This window comes from Cryptomeria japonica, chromosome 8 (assembly GCF_030272615.1).
Source record: "Cryptomeria japonica chromosome 8, Sugi_1.0, whole genome shotgun sequence".
Classification (NCBI taxonomy): domain Eukaryota; kingdom Viridiplantae; phylum Streptophyta; class Pinopsida; order Cupressales; family Cupressaceae; genus Cryptomeria; species Cryptomeria japonica.
In genome coordinates this window covers 178306917-178324709 of record NC_081412.1, presented here as the reverse complement: position 1 = coordinate 178324709, position 17793 = coordinate 178306917, and positions in this window count along the sequence as shown.

Below are 17793 nucleotides of genomic sequence, written 5' to 3'. Positions count from 1 at the left end.
ACCATAACTTGGCCAATTTTCACCCAATTTTATCCAAATTTGAACTACAGATGCCCATTAGAGTATTTTACAATATAGAAGATTCAAAGGACCTGTACACAGCCAAAATTTAAAAATTATGCATTTGGGTAAATGGCTAAGGGATAAACAAGGGAAAACCAAACATAGAAGCACAACTAACCCAAATATCCACAAAGATGCCATGTATTTAAATATCTATGGATTACCCCTATAAATGTGTGAACATTATAGTTCTAGCCTTTTATTTACCATTACCCAATCTCCGTTCATTGAGATAAATGACTCCAAAAATTAAAAAGTGGAGGCAAGCCCCATGGATACCATAATTATAGATTAAGATTATAGGATTGTAAAGCTTTATTATAATTACATAGAATTCAATGAGATTGGTTTTCCGTAGAATACTTCTTTTAAAACTATGTAAGCATGATTATTCCTAGGCTCTAGTATAAAGTTAATATGAAAACATTGGTTTTGTTTACTCTCCTATGCCTTTTAGCTTGTCATTTGCATACATGATAGATGGAAGTAACGAGTTCCATATGTACTTAGATGATGAAATGTAAAATAATGATGAGTTGTAATAAAGAGAGTTTGGCTAAGAGTCCATTCATTAATTTGCCCCTACTATGGTTTGGGAACTTTTTTTTCTTTTAGAGTCAAAACCTTTATATTTGCTGGATTGAAGGAGGCATAAAGAAGGATGTGAATTGTTTCTATCAAAATTCACTTTGAATATACATTTCGCATGGTAATGCCTTCTCAATTTTAGAGTCATGGTATCATCTTATTTTAAAGAAAACTATAATGATTTCTCTTGCAAATTGTGAGGGAATGTGAGTAGAAGTATACATAGCAATGGTTGAAGTTGAATACAATGTGCATAGAAGTATACATGGCTAATGTGAATATAATTATACAAAAATCCTTTCTTCCCATTGGTTGCATTTCTACATAGCTATTGGTTGAAGTTGTAATCAGGTATCCTCTATTTTTTGATGAAAGATGAAATTGTCTCTTTTTGTTCACGTCTTTTTCTTGTTGAATGGACTATTTTCCTCTTAAAGTTTTGCATGCTTATGAAGGTTGAAGACAATTGATTGTAGAGGACTCAAGAATGCCTTTGTGATGCCTTATGTTTTTGGTTATTTATGGTGGATTTGTAGTGTTGAGGGAAAGATTGTAGATAGTACAATTCCAATGCGGTCAATAAAATCTCATTAATGGTGGCTACTACCAAACTTCAAGAGCCCAGGAGAGATTGACAAGCCTTTGTTGGATATTGTGCATAATAACACACCTATAACTTGAGGTCTAGATGAGTTTCTCTTGGTGATTGTGCTTTATCACTCACTTTTGTCTAGGTCTAGGATCCAATACCCTAGGGAGCATTACACAAATGAATGAGGTTCTTTTAACTATTAGCTTTTGTTTTATTTTCATATTTAATTTATTTGCAATTTTTTTGATTTTGTCATTAGTACTTCTAATGTTGAATTTTTCTTCATTCCTTAGCATATCCCCTCCATCCCTTTTCTCATCTTCCATCTTCCTCTTCCTCAATCCTTGTCCCTCAGCCCTTCACTCTCCCCCAATCCATACATACTCTATCCATGCATCCTATATCCACTATAGCTCACCTTTATTGGCCACTTCTCATAATTGGCTAGCTAGATACTAATAGTTTACCAAACCAATCCTTGTTCAAGGAGTCATTTTATCATTAGATTAGCACCAAAGTCAACTTTTATCCATCCAATTTCAACATTCTCAATGGTCTCTAGGCATTATTGCCACTTGGTCCATCCCCACCTTGTGTGAATGTGCATGATTAGATCAATAAATTATTCTCTCTTGCCCTCAACTTGAGAATCTGCATTAATGTTTAATGATGTTTCCCAACCCTATAAGTATATGGCCTCTTAAGATTATCTCCAACATTTCCCACACCCTAGCAAATGACATAAGGCTGTGAGACATCAAACATTCTTTTAGTCAAACCCAAATCACTTAGATGCAAACATTATGGAAAAATGCACAAAATATTGATGTGCAGGTCATGTTAAATATATAGAAACTTTGTGGTCAAGCTCTACATTATAAGAAGTCAAAACTTATGCTATTCAAATAGTCACAAAGGACTTCCTTGCAATCCAATCTATAGATATGGTATTTTAGTCCAATCATTGCTATCAAATAACATCTAGATAGGGACACGACTTATATAGTACCTTTGCTAAAACAATATTCTAGCTCCATTTCACTACACTTGTTTTCCTAATAATTTCAGTAGGATGTACTACACTTATTACTTTCCTAAATCTTGGCTTACGTAGTTTTCGTTATGAAGATCACTGAATATTAGACCACTTTGCTTAACTACTTGTGATTTGGTTTCTTCCTCTATCCATCTCAAGTCCTATCAAATTGGAAGAATGGATGTTTATCTACTTGAAGACAAGTCTTGTAGACCAAAATAAAGAAAAAATGTTATTGTGAGAGGAATGCCAAACTATTTTGGTTTGGATTTTCTTTTCTTAAATTTATCTCAAATTGCACTAGTATAGTGGTTATGGTTTCTATTTGATGGTCTTGGTCATAATTCGTTATTGCTTGCTTATAATTTTGTTGTATGACCTATCTATTTTTGTCATCCTTATGAAATTATCAACATATATTTGTATTGAACCAACAATTTGGCATTTAGTATTGTGATACTTTCCTTTAATGCTTTATGTCTATAGGTGCAAGGTCTTCCCATGTAAAATATATTTTGTTAGCTAAAAGAGTGGTCTAATACACACTATTGTCAATATACTAGATGCCAAAGTTCTTCAATCAATTGTAGCTTGAGTTTTTAAAAGGAAAAAAAAGACTGACATTTTATTTCATTATTTATTGAAACAAATGAAGAGGAATTTTTTTACAAAATTTGCTTTAATTTGAATACTTCTTTTATAGTCTAAAACCCATCTTTATTGGGTCCTTTTGTTTTATAAATACTTGGGTTCTACTATTGAGTTGTGTAATGTATAGGAGAAAGCTATAATATAAATACTTTCTTTCATGTGTAATTTACACTTACATGAATTGGGGTTATTGCCTTATTGGGTAGGCCTATCCTTATAACTTGTTTAGAGGTATAGAAATAGAGGCAATACCATGTATGCTTTCAATCATTTGGGTACCAATTAAATTTCCTCACCTCATTAGAACATGGCTAAGTTTTCATCTTGGTTTGTGGCTTTAACTATTACATTGATGATTATAAGGGAGTCATTTTCAACATCTAAGTCCTTGTTATGAAGTTAAGATCCCTCACTAGAGATTTTTTTTTGCTTTATTGTTAGTTCTAACAAGGATGTGCTTTGCACTAGGCATGACTAATGTATTATTCTCATCTCAAAATGTACTTCTTGTATTAGATACCCCTAACTTTCCCATAGAAGCAACATGAAACTAAAGCTTCAATCTACACTTTGCAAGTGGAGACTAGGGGAGGATGCATAGGTTGATCACCGACTCATTCTAGGGACTTTTATGTCATTAATGATTGTATATTGGTGTTCTTTCTTATTGCTTGTTGAGTTATTTGTTTGTTTGATCATAGACATATCATTAATCTAACAACTTCATCTAAGTTAGTCTCCCCAACATGCAAATATCTATGAAAGTTATTTCTACTTTAATTGTTCTTTCACTATAAATTAAAGAGCATTTCCTTTTTAATTTTTTCAAATCTTGTATTGTAAGATAAAAATTATAAAAAAATTGTGAATGTTAATGATTTTTTTTTTTCAAATGTAATAAGGATTAAAATTCTTTTGACTGGAGATGAGTGGAAATTGCACATGAATAGATGTGGAATTTTGTATGAGCTCGAGGGGGGAAACTTGTAGGTGGAGGCAAATTTTTGAAGCCCTTTTAAGGAATCTTTTCACGATGGCACTTTTGTGGCCATGTTGACTATCTCACATGTTTCCTTTGAGGACTATGGGAGAGATAGGGTGGGCTTCTAAGGACCCTTGCCCACCAAATCATGGGTTGATATTCAAGATTATGTTATCTTTGCCCTTAACTAATTGGATTGTAACATTATTAAAGGTGTGGGCAATATTCTAATTGAAGTCCTTGATCTAGCTATCGATAAATAAGTGGGGAGATTGAGACACTAGTATTCTTCTACATTGGGCCAAATATGGATGTTGAAGATGGTTTGTTGAAAGATTAAATCTTAAGGGTCATTTGGATGTTACAACAATCCTAAAGGTTTCTTCCCTTTCTCCTCTTGGAATGAAGATTTGATGACCCATGGCTTTTGGGAAAGGCAAGGCTTTCCCTTAGTGAATCGAAACCTAAATTTGACTTGTGTATTGACCTTTGCATGATGGCTTTTGTATGGCGTTGATTGCTTAATTTTCCTCTTGAGAGTTAGGATGAATAAGCTTTAAAGGGCATTATCAACTTTAATGGCAATTCTTGGCCTTGGATCACATCACCAACTCTGGGAATACCTTGTATTTGCACAAATGTGTGTTAATGTGGAAGTTGATAAAGAACTACCTTCTGTTGTGACATTATCTTCTATGTTTGGATGTTGGTTTGTTGGGTCCCAAAACCATCGTTTCACAATCTTAGAACATGATTTTCTTTAAGGCCAAGGGGTGTCTACAAGAAGGTAAAACCAAGCTTCATTAGAAGATTGGGTAGGGTTAAAGGCCAATTCTTGGCCTTGGATCACATCACCAACTCTGGGTATACCTTGTATTTGCACAAATGTGTGTTAATGTGGAAGTTAATAAAGAACTACCTTCTGTTGTGACATTATTTTCTATGTTTGGATGTTGGTTTGTTGGGTCCCAAAACCACTGTTTCACAATCTTAGAACATGATTTTCTTTAAGGCCAAGGGGTGTCTACAAGAAGGTAAAATCAAGGTTCATTAGAAGATTGGGTAGGGTTAAAGGCCAATTGATGAGAGTGGATAAACTCTCGTATGCTTCGTGCCTAACCTAAACCTAAGACAACATTCCTAGGGGTATGCTAATTAATGTTAAAGGCATTGTAAGATAGTGCAAGGTATGAACTATATAGTTATATCAAATGTAAGTTTAACCCCATAGGTTGTCACTGGCTTAAAGGCTAGCCAACTACACAATGACCTCTTATATAGTTGATATTGACATCATTGCAAGAAGTGCAAGATGAAGGTATAAATACATGATTCTCAAAATGATTATTTGATAAAGTTCACAATTGGTATTTTCTTGTATACAATGCTAAATCACAAACTACACAAATACTAAGACTAATTCTATATAACTGGTTAAAATATTTTCTCATTTTAAGGAGTGTGATTAAATCATTTGTTTCCAAAGATCAATGCCTATCCAATGGATGACAAAGTCACAATTGATCAAGGAGAAAACAGTGAATTGAATCATACATGAATAGATCAAATGAATAAAGGACAATTACAAGGTTTGCAATGTTTTAAAAATGTTGTTCTATTTATCAAATTCACAATACAGTCATACTAGCAAGCATGGTTAGAGGAACCTTAACCAAACATTGTAAATTTACTTTGAGATTACATAGATAATCTTAAGAAGGTTTTCTTGTCGGTAACCTTTAGAACATTTCAATGTTGATATGCTCCATGTTGGAATCGTTTGTTGTTGCGTCAAAAGCTTGAATTATCAATGCAAGATACAAATGCTAGATTTAACTTGACCCACGGGAGGCAGTTAAGCCATGTCACGAGTCTCCAAGGAGGTGCTGACCACCAAGTCAACAATCCCCCCCTTAGCATTGACTGAGCCTTCAACACCTAGTGAAGGGACACTCGAACTTGTGATCCAAGGCTTTGAAACCAATTGCTGGAATCGTTTGTTGTTGCGCCAAAAGCTCGAACTATCAATGCCCAATACAAACACTCAATTAACTCGACCCAAGGGCAGTGATTAAGCCATCTCAAGAGTCCCCAAAGAGGCATTCACAACCTTCCTGCAAAATTAGACATACATAGTTTGAAATCCTAGACTAAGTTAGCTATTGTAAGCATTTGTGGAAATAAGGAATGATCAACCTGTGAAAAGAGGAAGTAGCTCATAAGTATAGCAATAGGAGATCACACCCACAAACACGTAGAAATTCATTTCAAATCCAACATTTCAAACTAACGAACAACATTAATGGTGATCTTTGTGAGGGTTCATCCTCTGCCTATTAAAAATGCTTTTGGTAAACATGTCCAAGAGATTGAATCACATTTTTGGGTTGGAAAACACCTTTGGAATCATGTAAGAGTTGAAATAGGGATTGAATGGTACTCTAGAGGTCCTTGGGGTAGGTGAAAATATATTTCAAGGATTTCTATGGCATGATGAGCCTTGGTGTAAAAAATTGGGTATTTTGGTGCTCAGAAAGAGTTAGGCTTGGGAGGCACATAAGGATTGTAGTAGGAGGGGTGTGGAGTGAGGAGTGGTAAGGGGTAAAAGTACAAAGTTGTGTCACACTTTGATAAAGGAAATTGTCAATGCTGATTCAATTTTTTAAATTAAATCAATAGAAAATGAAATATATGTTTTGAATTTTGAAATGATGTAAACTAATAAAATTTATATTCTTTTGTAAATTTTATGTTTGTAATTTTAATAAAAATTAAAAAAATTATTTGAATGTAGTTTTTTATAAAGTAAACACTATAATTTAGTTGCTGATAAAATGCTAAAATTGAAATTACACAAGCCGCCAAACTTTATTTAGTAAATTTTACTTTTTTTTCTTCAATTTTTTGTGTATATTGATAACCTGAAACTTTAGTGCATGGATATATTTTTACTATTTTTTATAAATACATATTTTTCAATAAATTTGAAAAGTTTTGTGTGCTGAAATATAACTCTTTCCAATTGCCACCACCTTTTTTCTTAATAATTTATCCAAATTAGAAAAGAATCATATCATCTTGACATAGATTCTTTTCTCTACCACATCATTTTTTTTTTTCAAAATTTTTAAATAAATTTTAATATTTTTTCTCGACAAGATAATCAATCTTATATTTTAGTGCTGATGACCTACTTTCAATAAAAATAAAATATTAAATATAAAATATAAAAACTAATTAAAATATTAAAAGTTATAGATTTTGAAAAATTCACTTATAGATCTATAAAAAGGTATTATTACATTTCAAAAAAAATATTATTTATAAGAGTAGGAGTTGTTGAAACTTTGATTTTTTTTTTGTTGGTAATTAGACTCAGTGGTATAAAATATACATTTAGTAGACATTTCCAATTGGAAAAGTTGTGGCCCATACATAACTTAGCTATAATGAATTTATATAGACCACATGTTTGAGTAATTTTTTTTTTTAGTTATAATTACTAAATTTCAATTGTGCTGATAAGTTAGCCTGAAACGTGACACAATTTTGTGTTTTTACCCTGAGAGAAATATAATCTGAAATAGAGGAAAGGTGGTGAGTTCATCTCGGCCTTCTACATCTGAGGGTTGGTATGAGTTGAGGATTGGACTGAGTGACTAAAGGTAGAACATGAACTTGTGCATGTAATGAACCATGGAAAAAGGACATCAGACAAGGACTAGGGCATATTGGGTAGACTTGACCCTAGGGCTTGGTGCCAAGGTTTGAGGTTCTATTGGAGATAAGGGCTCTAGGGGGTATAATAGACATAAAGGGTCAGGTGTCTTAGGGTTCTAGGCAGTTCTATAACTTTAGGACAAGATGAATAACATGGACTAGGGACTTGGGGACATAGTCCCTTGGTCTATTTGTAGACTTGTGATTTGGCAGGAAATAAGGATAAACTACAGAGGAGTATGGGTCCTGGTTATAGGGGGAACTGGATCCTTGGAACCTAGTCCATAGGTCCCAAGTTCACCCAAAATTCCATAGCATGAGGAGAATAATAAGGCCTCACAAACATGCTAACACAATTTTTATTGAGCAATTGACATCTTCAACACATGGGGGATTCAAAAGGGATAGCACAAGGTGCAATTTGAGCAATATTTATAAAATTGGAAAGGGCTCTGATAGATTTTAATTTTTTAAATGGGATCTCGCCAGTGACTCTAGTTTGGGAGACGTCTCTTATAGTAATGGCAAGAATCTAAAATAATCCTTTGGGAATAGACCACAAAAGAGACAAAACAACAAGGATGGACTATGATAACAACACCTCATCATGACAAACATGGGTCATGACCACTCGAGAGAAAACTATGAAAGGATAATACATGCATTCAAAAAGTGAAGTGCCTCATTACTTATGAAAGTAATGCTTTATATGCATAAAATGATAATATATGCACTCACCAACCAAAATGCCTCATTACTTATCAAAAGCAATGCTTTAGATGCCAACCATGCATTGGTAGCTCCATGAATTTTGTAACTAAGTTATTGAAAGGATATTCATTAATGTAATACTTCATAGTGATTTCCTATGGCCTAAGACATAAAGGATCAAACTTCTCATGCTCTCCCTTTTGTTTTGGTCTAACATTCCACAAGAGAATCATATCACCAACTTATATGTCTCTTTTGTAATATCTTCTTATCAAAGAGATGTTTCATTGCATGTTTTTGTGACAAGATCCTTTCATTTGCAACCCACCTACTCTTATCCACGTTTGTCAATTTTAGTATCCTTTGAGAGATTGCACTATCCTCTTCCTCTTCAATATCACACAATAGTTGGTACACATGCAACTCTAGATTGATTGGCATTATAGATTCCAATCCAAACACCAACTCATAGGGGCTCTTACCAATAGTTTGCTTGAAGGTTATTCTATCATCTCATATTGCATATTTCAACTTATCATCCCGCCTCTTCTTATTTAGGTCTAAAATTATGCTTATAAAACCTACGAGGCTTTTATTGTGAGATTAATCTTGTCCATTTTTCTAGGGATCATAAGGACATGAGTGAGCTAGGTTACTCCCAAACTTAGAACACATAAACACATCTTGGGATATTAAACATATGACATTATTAGCAATAATCCTTGTAGCAACACTAAATCTAGTTATTATATTGTTAATCAAGAAGTCTAGTACCACCTTATATGTAGCATTATTGACATTATTGGTTGGAATTGTCTTACCCACTTGGTGAAATAATTAGTGGTTACAAGAATTCACTTATATCCATTGCTGAATTTCTCTTGAATTTTCCCTATAAACTCTACCCCCACTATTGAAAAGGAGCTTCAACTTTGACTATCATGACAGGGAGTGCACCCACAAAGTTCAACATGCTTGAGAACCTTTGGAAAACATCATATTAGTGTACCATTTAAGCCACATCTTTAAATAGTGTGGGCCACCGATCTCCCACCCTAAGGATCTTATAGGAAGTGGTCTTAGCTTTAAAGTGTCCACCACAAACACTTTGATGACACTCAGTAATTAGCCGATAAGCTATTATATGTGAGAAAGCTACCATTGGCATGTAATGTCTCATGCCAGTTTCTGATGCGCGCAAAAAATTCTAATATTTGCTAAAAATTGTGAAAAAAAAAAGAAATTTGTTTTTCTTTTAGGTGGTATCAAGTGTGATTTTCATGCGTGATAATTTAGTACTTGCATGCGGGACGCAGAAGACCATTTTGAAATTCGTGGAATAGGACACAACTTCACAAAAATAAATTAATGTGGAAATTTTAAAAAGTGTTGGAAGTGGGGCTCACGTTAGTTAAGGGCATTCTCACAATACATAAGCTAAAAAGTTGGAACTCAACACACGATAATTGGAAAGTATGGATTTTGGTTTTCGGTTGAAATGTAAGGTATTTTAAGCTACTTTTGTACATAATCTATTAGAATACACTCTCTAATTATTATAAATGTAAGGTATTTTAAAAATAAGAGGCGGTGATGAGATTGGAAAATTAAATAATTAGGATTATATAATTTATATATTTTTTTTTTCTTTACAAAAGAATAATAAAAAATTAGCATCCCTGTCTTTAGAGGAATATAGGTAAAGTATACTGAAAGATATCATATATTTTTTTTTATTATTCCACTAAAAAAATCTAGTATACTTATCTTTAGAGAAATATAGGTAAAGTATGCCGAAAGATATCATGTTTGTTTATTATTTCACTTAAAAAATAATTATATTATTATATTATAATTAATATTAATTTATTATTATATTATGATATTGTAGTCAATATTATATTATTATTAAGATATTACTATATTTAAATATTTTTTATATTTCTATTAAACTCTTCACCAAATCAAAAAAATCTATTAAGACTAATTAATTTTTTATTATCATATCTTTATATTATTATTATAATATTATTTTAACGAAGTTAACTATTAGTATGATGGTGGAGATAGATAGAATTGATTAATAGTTAAACTCAGAGTGAGTGGTAGTTGAGAGAAGAAAATTAATAATTTTGTTTTTTTATGCATTTATTTTAATTTAGGTTATTTAATTTTTTATTTATTTAAGTAATAGTAAAACTAATTCTAATCAATATATTGTAATCAATATTATATTATTATTAAGATATTACTATATTTTAATATTTTTTATATTTCTATTAAACTCTTCACCAAAGAAAAAAATTCTATGAAGACTAATTATTATTATTATATTATCATATCTTTATATTATTATTATAATATTATTTTGATGAAGTTAACTATTAGTATGATGGAGAAAATAAATAATTTTTTGTTTTTGTTTTTCATGCATTTATTTTAATTTAGGTTATTTAAAGTTATTTAAATTATTTTTATTTAAGTATTAGTAAAACTAATTTTAATTATGACAATGTCATACGATATGGTTGGCGTCAATTTTAATCACAGAGGGTTTTTAATCTCGCATATCTATCAATCCATTATGTGAGTATTAATACGTCTTTTGAAGTAATTATTATATTATTAATATTAAATCATTATTATATTATTATATTGTAATTAGTATTAAATTATTATAAAAATATGTTTATGTTATTAAGTTTTAATATTTTCTCAGTTATTATATTTCTATATTCCATTAAAATATTAAAGGCTTATTAATTCTCACATAATGGATTGATAGATATGTGCGATTAAAAACTCCCTATGATTAAAATTGACACCCGTCATAATTACAATTAGTTTTACTATTACTTAAATACAAATAATTTAAATAACTTTAAATAACATAAATTAAAAAAAATGCATGAAAAACCAAAAAAAATGTTTTATATATTTTCTTCTCTCAACTACCACTCCCACTCACTTTGAGTTTAACTATTAATCAATTCTATTTATCTCCATCATACTAATAGTTAACTTCGTCAAAATAATATAATAATAATAATAATTAATTTTAATAGATTTTTTTGCTTTGGTGAAGAGTTTAATAGAAATATAAAATATTAAAATATAGTAATATCTTAATAATAATATAATATTGATTACTATATCATAATATAATAATAAATGAATATTAATCATAATATAATAATACAATTATTTTTTAAGTGGAGGCGTATTAATACTCGCATAATGGATTGATAGATATGCGAGATTAAAAACCCCCTATGATTAAAATTGACACCCGTCATAATTATAATTTTTTTTTTTATTGGTAATCGCTTTTGACTGGAGCTATGAACTAGTGAGGGTCACAATGGGGGACCCCCTCCCCATGGTATTACATTGTGAGGTATTAACACGTTCATGATCTACCATGCCACACATTGTTTCTCTCCTTATCACTTTGTTCTCCTTATCACTCCACTCTCACCTTATCTCTCCATGTCTCCTTCACCTTATCACTCCAATATTTCCTCACTCCTTATCTCACACCAATCGCAAGTCATGGGAGCAACATGGACACCAATCGCAAGTTGCAGGAGCAATGTGGACACCAATCGCAGAAGGGGGACCAGGTCAGCGACCGACAATACTGCTACAACACGAAATCCGTGGTATGAACACCATGAGCCAGAGCATCCGTGCAAGACAAAGGGATTCGAACTCGAGGCTGCCCTATCAACAGGGCTCATGACAACCATCATGCTGCGGGATCATCCCCATAATTACAATTAGTTTTACTATTACTTAAATAAAAATAATTTAAATAACTTTAAATAACCTAAATTAAAATAAATGCATGAAAAACCAAAAAAACAAAACATTTTGTTTATTTTCTCCTCTCAACTACCACTCACTCTAAGTTTAATTATTAATCAATTCTATTTATCTCCATCATACTAATAGTTAATTTTGTCAAAATAATATTATAATAATAATATAAAGATATGATAATATGATAATAATAATTAGTCAATAGATTTTTTTGCTTTGGTGAAGAGTTTAAAAGAAATATAAAAATATAGTAATATCTTAATGATAAAATAATATTGATTACAATATCATAATATAATAATAAATTAATATTAATATTATTTTTCAAGTGGAATAATAAACAAATATGACATCTTTCGGCTTCCTTTACCTATATTTCTCTAAAGATAACTACACTAGTATTTCTGTTAAACTCTTGATAAAAGCAAAAAAATCTATTAAGATTATATTATTAATATATTATTATATTGATGGATGAAAAAAAACTAAAAGCAAGAAACTGTTGAAGTGGGAGGAGTCAAATTTAATGTTTCTTGTTTTTGTTTACCGAGGTTTTTGCATCCATTATGTGAGTGTAATACGCCTTCAGAGTAGTAATTAAAATAAGCTGTGAAAGGTTTGGTTTGATTAGAGTAAATGTTTCAGTTCAAATATGATAACTATTAATTTATGATTATGGATTGGGTTTAATCATATAATAATAATATAAAAATACAATTATAATAGAAAAAAAATAAAATAAAAACCAGCGCCACATAGTGGTGAGTACTTGCTGTTTGTTAATCTTGTAGTGTAAATTTTGTAGTGCAAATAACTATTGGAGTGAATGGTATGGTTATTTGGATTAACATTGACTTTAAATCGGATTAGCACAATCTAATTAATTGTAATTGTAATCTTAGATGTAATTATAATAACAATTTTAATAAATTTATTATAATTATTAGGTATATTCTAATTAATTATAAATTTATATAATTTTAATTTTAATTTCATTTATATAACTATAATTATAATTGTAACAATAAATAAATTGAGTTTGTTGTGCAATAATATTATTAAGTTTTAATGTTAGAAATTGCATATTCAAAAAATAATTATTCATAAGTTGAATTTTAAGGTTTTTAAAATAAATCAATAACTAAAAGTTATTTTTTTTTGATCGGTAAATTTTTTCATTCTATTGATATGGAAATTTAAATATACAAAATTTGCAGTCTTCACTATGCATAAACACAGAAAATATGAAATCCAAACTACCCACAGTCCAAACTTGTGAATTACCCTACCCTACAACTTAAAACAACACCAAAAAACCAGTTCTGTGCTAGTTCTCCAAACCAAATGTTCTAGTAATAATAAAAGTTTTAGAGTAAAAACTATAACAGATGAAATATTTAGGAGCAAATTAAAAAACACTGGCCGATAGGCCACTCACTCATTATCCTCCTGGGTCGCCTCCTCCCTTTCCTCCTCCAAGGTCGGTGCTTTCCCTTTTGCCGCTTCAGGCTGCATCTTTGGGATGCAATCCAAGCATCTGAAGTCCGGGTCACCCTCCAAGCTAGCTAGAAATTGAATGGCTCTTCCTTCTTCAAATCTATCTCTCAGATCCCTGCCAACCTCCATCCTTGCCACTACATGCAGAGCCTTAAGGACTTCATCCACTTTGGTTAATTTCACAAAGAGTTTCATCGCTTCCCACCCTACTCGAGCACGTTCACGACACTGGTCTTTGATTGCATCCTCTGAACCACGAATAAAAGGAAGCAATTCCTCCTGGTCGTCCCCTTCCTTGATTCGAATGCCGGCTTGCAGTACCACCCGTTCCAAGATTGAATCCAGGTTAATAAAAAACTCCCCATCGATCAATTTGGTCAGTGTGAGTTTTACCTTTTCCACCTCCGATTCGAACTTATAGGCCCACTCTAGAAGCAAAGAATACACCTCCATGTTAGTTCAATACTGATGACGGATATAAGCCACATCCTTCGCAAGCATAAGACGAGCTGCCGCCCACAACTTCTCCTCCTTAAACCGGAAAAGTCCTTGCATCCGCTTATCCGATACCTTGCCCAAAAAGGGCACCAACTTCTTGTCTGTTTGCAGAGTGAAATTCGCCTCCATGGTCACCTGCAATTTCAAAATAGCAATTCTTGCAATGCAATGTCATACAAAAGCTTCAAAGATACAAGTAGTCCTACTTCAAACAAACTCTGGCACCCAGCTCAACGGGTAATAAATTCTACCTTCGTCGTATGGGACGGGTAATGGGTGCGAAGGATTGGGCATTAATGTCATGAGATCAAGAGCAGAATTTTCTGCCATCCTCCCCTCGCTCCGATCGTGCGACCTGCCACAGACAACTCCTTCTTTAAAGAGCAGTCGCCACCTTTGCATATGTACTTGCCAAATTTTGCTCGCATTAACAAGTTGAAGACTGTACATTTATAAAAAGTTGCAATTAGTACCATTCCCACATGCGACCATCTCCTTTCCACCATTTGGCCACGCAACTGTCCAGTTCACTTCCAATGTTTGACAACAAGTCTGCCACTGCATTTGCTCCCCTCCTAATATGCGAGACACGAAACTCCACAAATGTGTTGAGTTTCTCTTGGATCATAGCCACCCATCAGTTTAGCTTCCAACATGGCGTGTTGCCTTTAGCTATTTTGCAATACATATTTTGTAAATTTGATAGCTTTATTAATATTTATGAAATATATTCAAAACAATCGGTCTACATTGCGACGAGTCTGTAGGGTTTCAACGTTCGTGTAGGGGTTCTTGGCCTCTGACGTGGAGGAGTGCAGGTGGCCTCCTCCACGTAGGTAAGTTTCTCTGCCTCTTTCTCTTAGCTCTTCTACATTTATTATCTTGTTTATGTCTGATCGCCATTTGGTCATTTATGTGGGCTCTTTGTTGTTTTTTATGCCCTCTTGCACACTCAATCATTTATGTCGAGTGATTCCAGTGGAGGGCTCAACTCCTCCTAAGTCATTCAATTCAGCGTTGCTTGATTTGTACTCTAACCCTGTTTCTGATTTAGCCAAATTTGACATTAGGGTGCTAGAATCTCCTGCAGGGTGCGATGGGATCGATGGAAAAGAAGGTACACCCCCTCCCTCTTCTCGCTTTTCCCTCTTTGTAACTCCAAACTCTTCCATGTTGGATGCTATTGATGTAGAAAAAAATAGATTGAAGGATGTTGCTGTTTTTTTAGCGGCCACGAATATTTCTAATTGTCCAGCCTGCAAATTTATGGATGAATGGTTGAAGAACATTTGGATTAAAAAACTAGGTCTGCAGTTTTTTTTTCTGTAGAATGATTCAAAGGGGTTAATATGCTATTTTTTTCAAAGATTGTAGTTCGCAGGCTCAAGTAGTTAGCAAGCAATTTTGGATGGTCGCCAAATGTACTTTTAGGGCTATCAAGTGGTCTCCAGAGGCAGTTAGCGATGAGATCCTTGCCCTTTCAAGCCCTAGATGGATCATTATCAAGAATCTTCCCCTGCTATTGTGGAGGTTCATTCCACATCTCCTTCAGTCGGTTGGCAGGATTATTAGGGTTGATCATTCACCCTCTTTGATCCCAAACCTTGATGCTCAGACACTCATTACGATTGACCCGGGTAAAGATATTCCCAACACCATCGAAATCTTGATGAGTGATGATCTCATTACCTGCTCCATTGAGATTCTCGGGGGGTTGAACGCATGCTTCCCTTGTAGACGCGAAGGGCATATGCGTAAAAACTGCTCTATTTTGGTTAAATGTAACCCTAACTCGACTACTAAGAAAGGCCTAGAGAGAAGATAAAATATGTCTTCCTCTGCTAAACCGATGGAAGTGCAAACCCTTGTTTTATACAAAAATGAGTTGAGTAAATCGATAGTTGAGGTTATGGCTAAATCAGCTGGCCCTCTCCCATCTTTTGATGAAAATATGGAGTTCGGGATCTTTAATATTGACCCGCCTCCTCATTTTGCGCTGGAAATATCTCTGGCTTAGATGAATGATGCCCCCCCCCCCAAAAAAAAACCAGGAACGATGAGGGTCAAAAATGTGCAATGCACTGGATACATTGAAATCCCTCCCTCATCCCAAGACCATTCATACTGAGGTTTTTAATCTTACTTCTCCTCCTAGCCCAAAAGGTAAACTCTCATTTGTTAAATCAATTGTCCAAGATCTCGAAGGAAAATCTATTTCTATGGATAATTTGAATAAGGATAGTGATGCATATAAGATGACTATTGATAATAAGGATCCTAATTCTGTTGTTGTTAATTCCGTTACTATGGAAGCTAATGCTCTGGATGTTAATTCTGTTAATCCAATTGATGTGAACTCTGTTAATAAGGATGCTATTTCTGTTGATAATTTTGGTAATTCTGTAGATGTTAATTCTCTTAGTAAAGATACTATCTCTGTTAATTTTGTAGATGTTAATTCTATCAATGAGGATGCTAAACATATGGTTACTGTTAACACCAATAATATCGACCCCCCTAACAAGAGTAGTTTTAATGAGAATGATTCATCATCTCTACAAAACCCTCTCCCCATTGTCTATGACCTATAGGTGGAGAGTATTGAAGTCATCAAGGCCAAGCCCATTGTCAGTAATCAAACGCCGGTATCCCCTGAGGTTCTGGTTTCTAATCAATTTGGTCGAGTCATTTCCAACCCCTTATTTGAAGATCCTGATGGGGAGTAGAGATCCTTGTCCATCGATGTAGCCAACAAAGAGGAGCTCTCCCCAGGTGTGGAGACTGAAGATGGGGACACCCTTACCACAGACGGTGAAGGTCCTTTCACTGTTGTTAAAAGAAAGAGAGGGAGGCCATTAGGCAAGAAAACGATATCCCCTCTCCCTAAGAGAAAGAACAATAAAAGTGATGTTCCCAAATGCTTTAGTGGCTTCAAAGCTGCCAAGGATATTACTAATTGATCTCGTCTGTGATGAATCTTAAACTCATAACTTGGAACATTAGGGGGCTTGAGTCCCTTGATCGAAAGCACATTATTAGGAGATTTCTCAACCTGCATAAGAACATGGATATCTCTCTTCTACAAGAAGTTAAAGCATTTGAATTTCTACTAGAGGTAAATCTCACATTCATCTAGAGGGATGCTATTCATTTCACCACCAATCATGACAAAGGTAGAGGTGGTGTAGTCATTTTGATTAATAGGAAATGGTCCTCACTGATTGTAGATAATGTATGCTCTCCTTGCAATAGAGCTACATGGATGATATTAGAGAAAGATGGACACAAAACTGGCATATGCTCTATTTACACCCCAAATGATTACAGAGACAAGGTAGAACTATGGAAATGGTTGTCTACTCTCCCTAATATTCCATGGATTTTTGGAGGAGACTTTCATATGGTTGAAGAAGCTGAAGATAAGGTTGGTGTGCTTAACATGGATTGGAAGTGTGGTGAGAAGTTATATTGGGATAGAATGAAAACTAAGGTTCACCTTTTTGACCCCCTCTAGGGCAGGAAAAATGAGTTCAACCACATCTGGTACACATGGTACAATGCCCAACAAGGATCCAAGAGGATATATTCGAGACTGGATAGATTTTATGCAAACTCTATTGCTTGCTCTTTCAA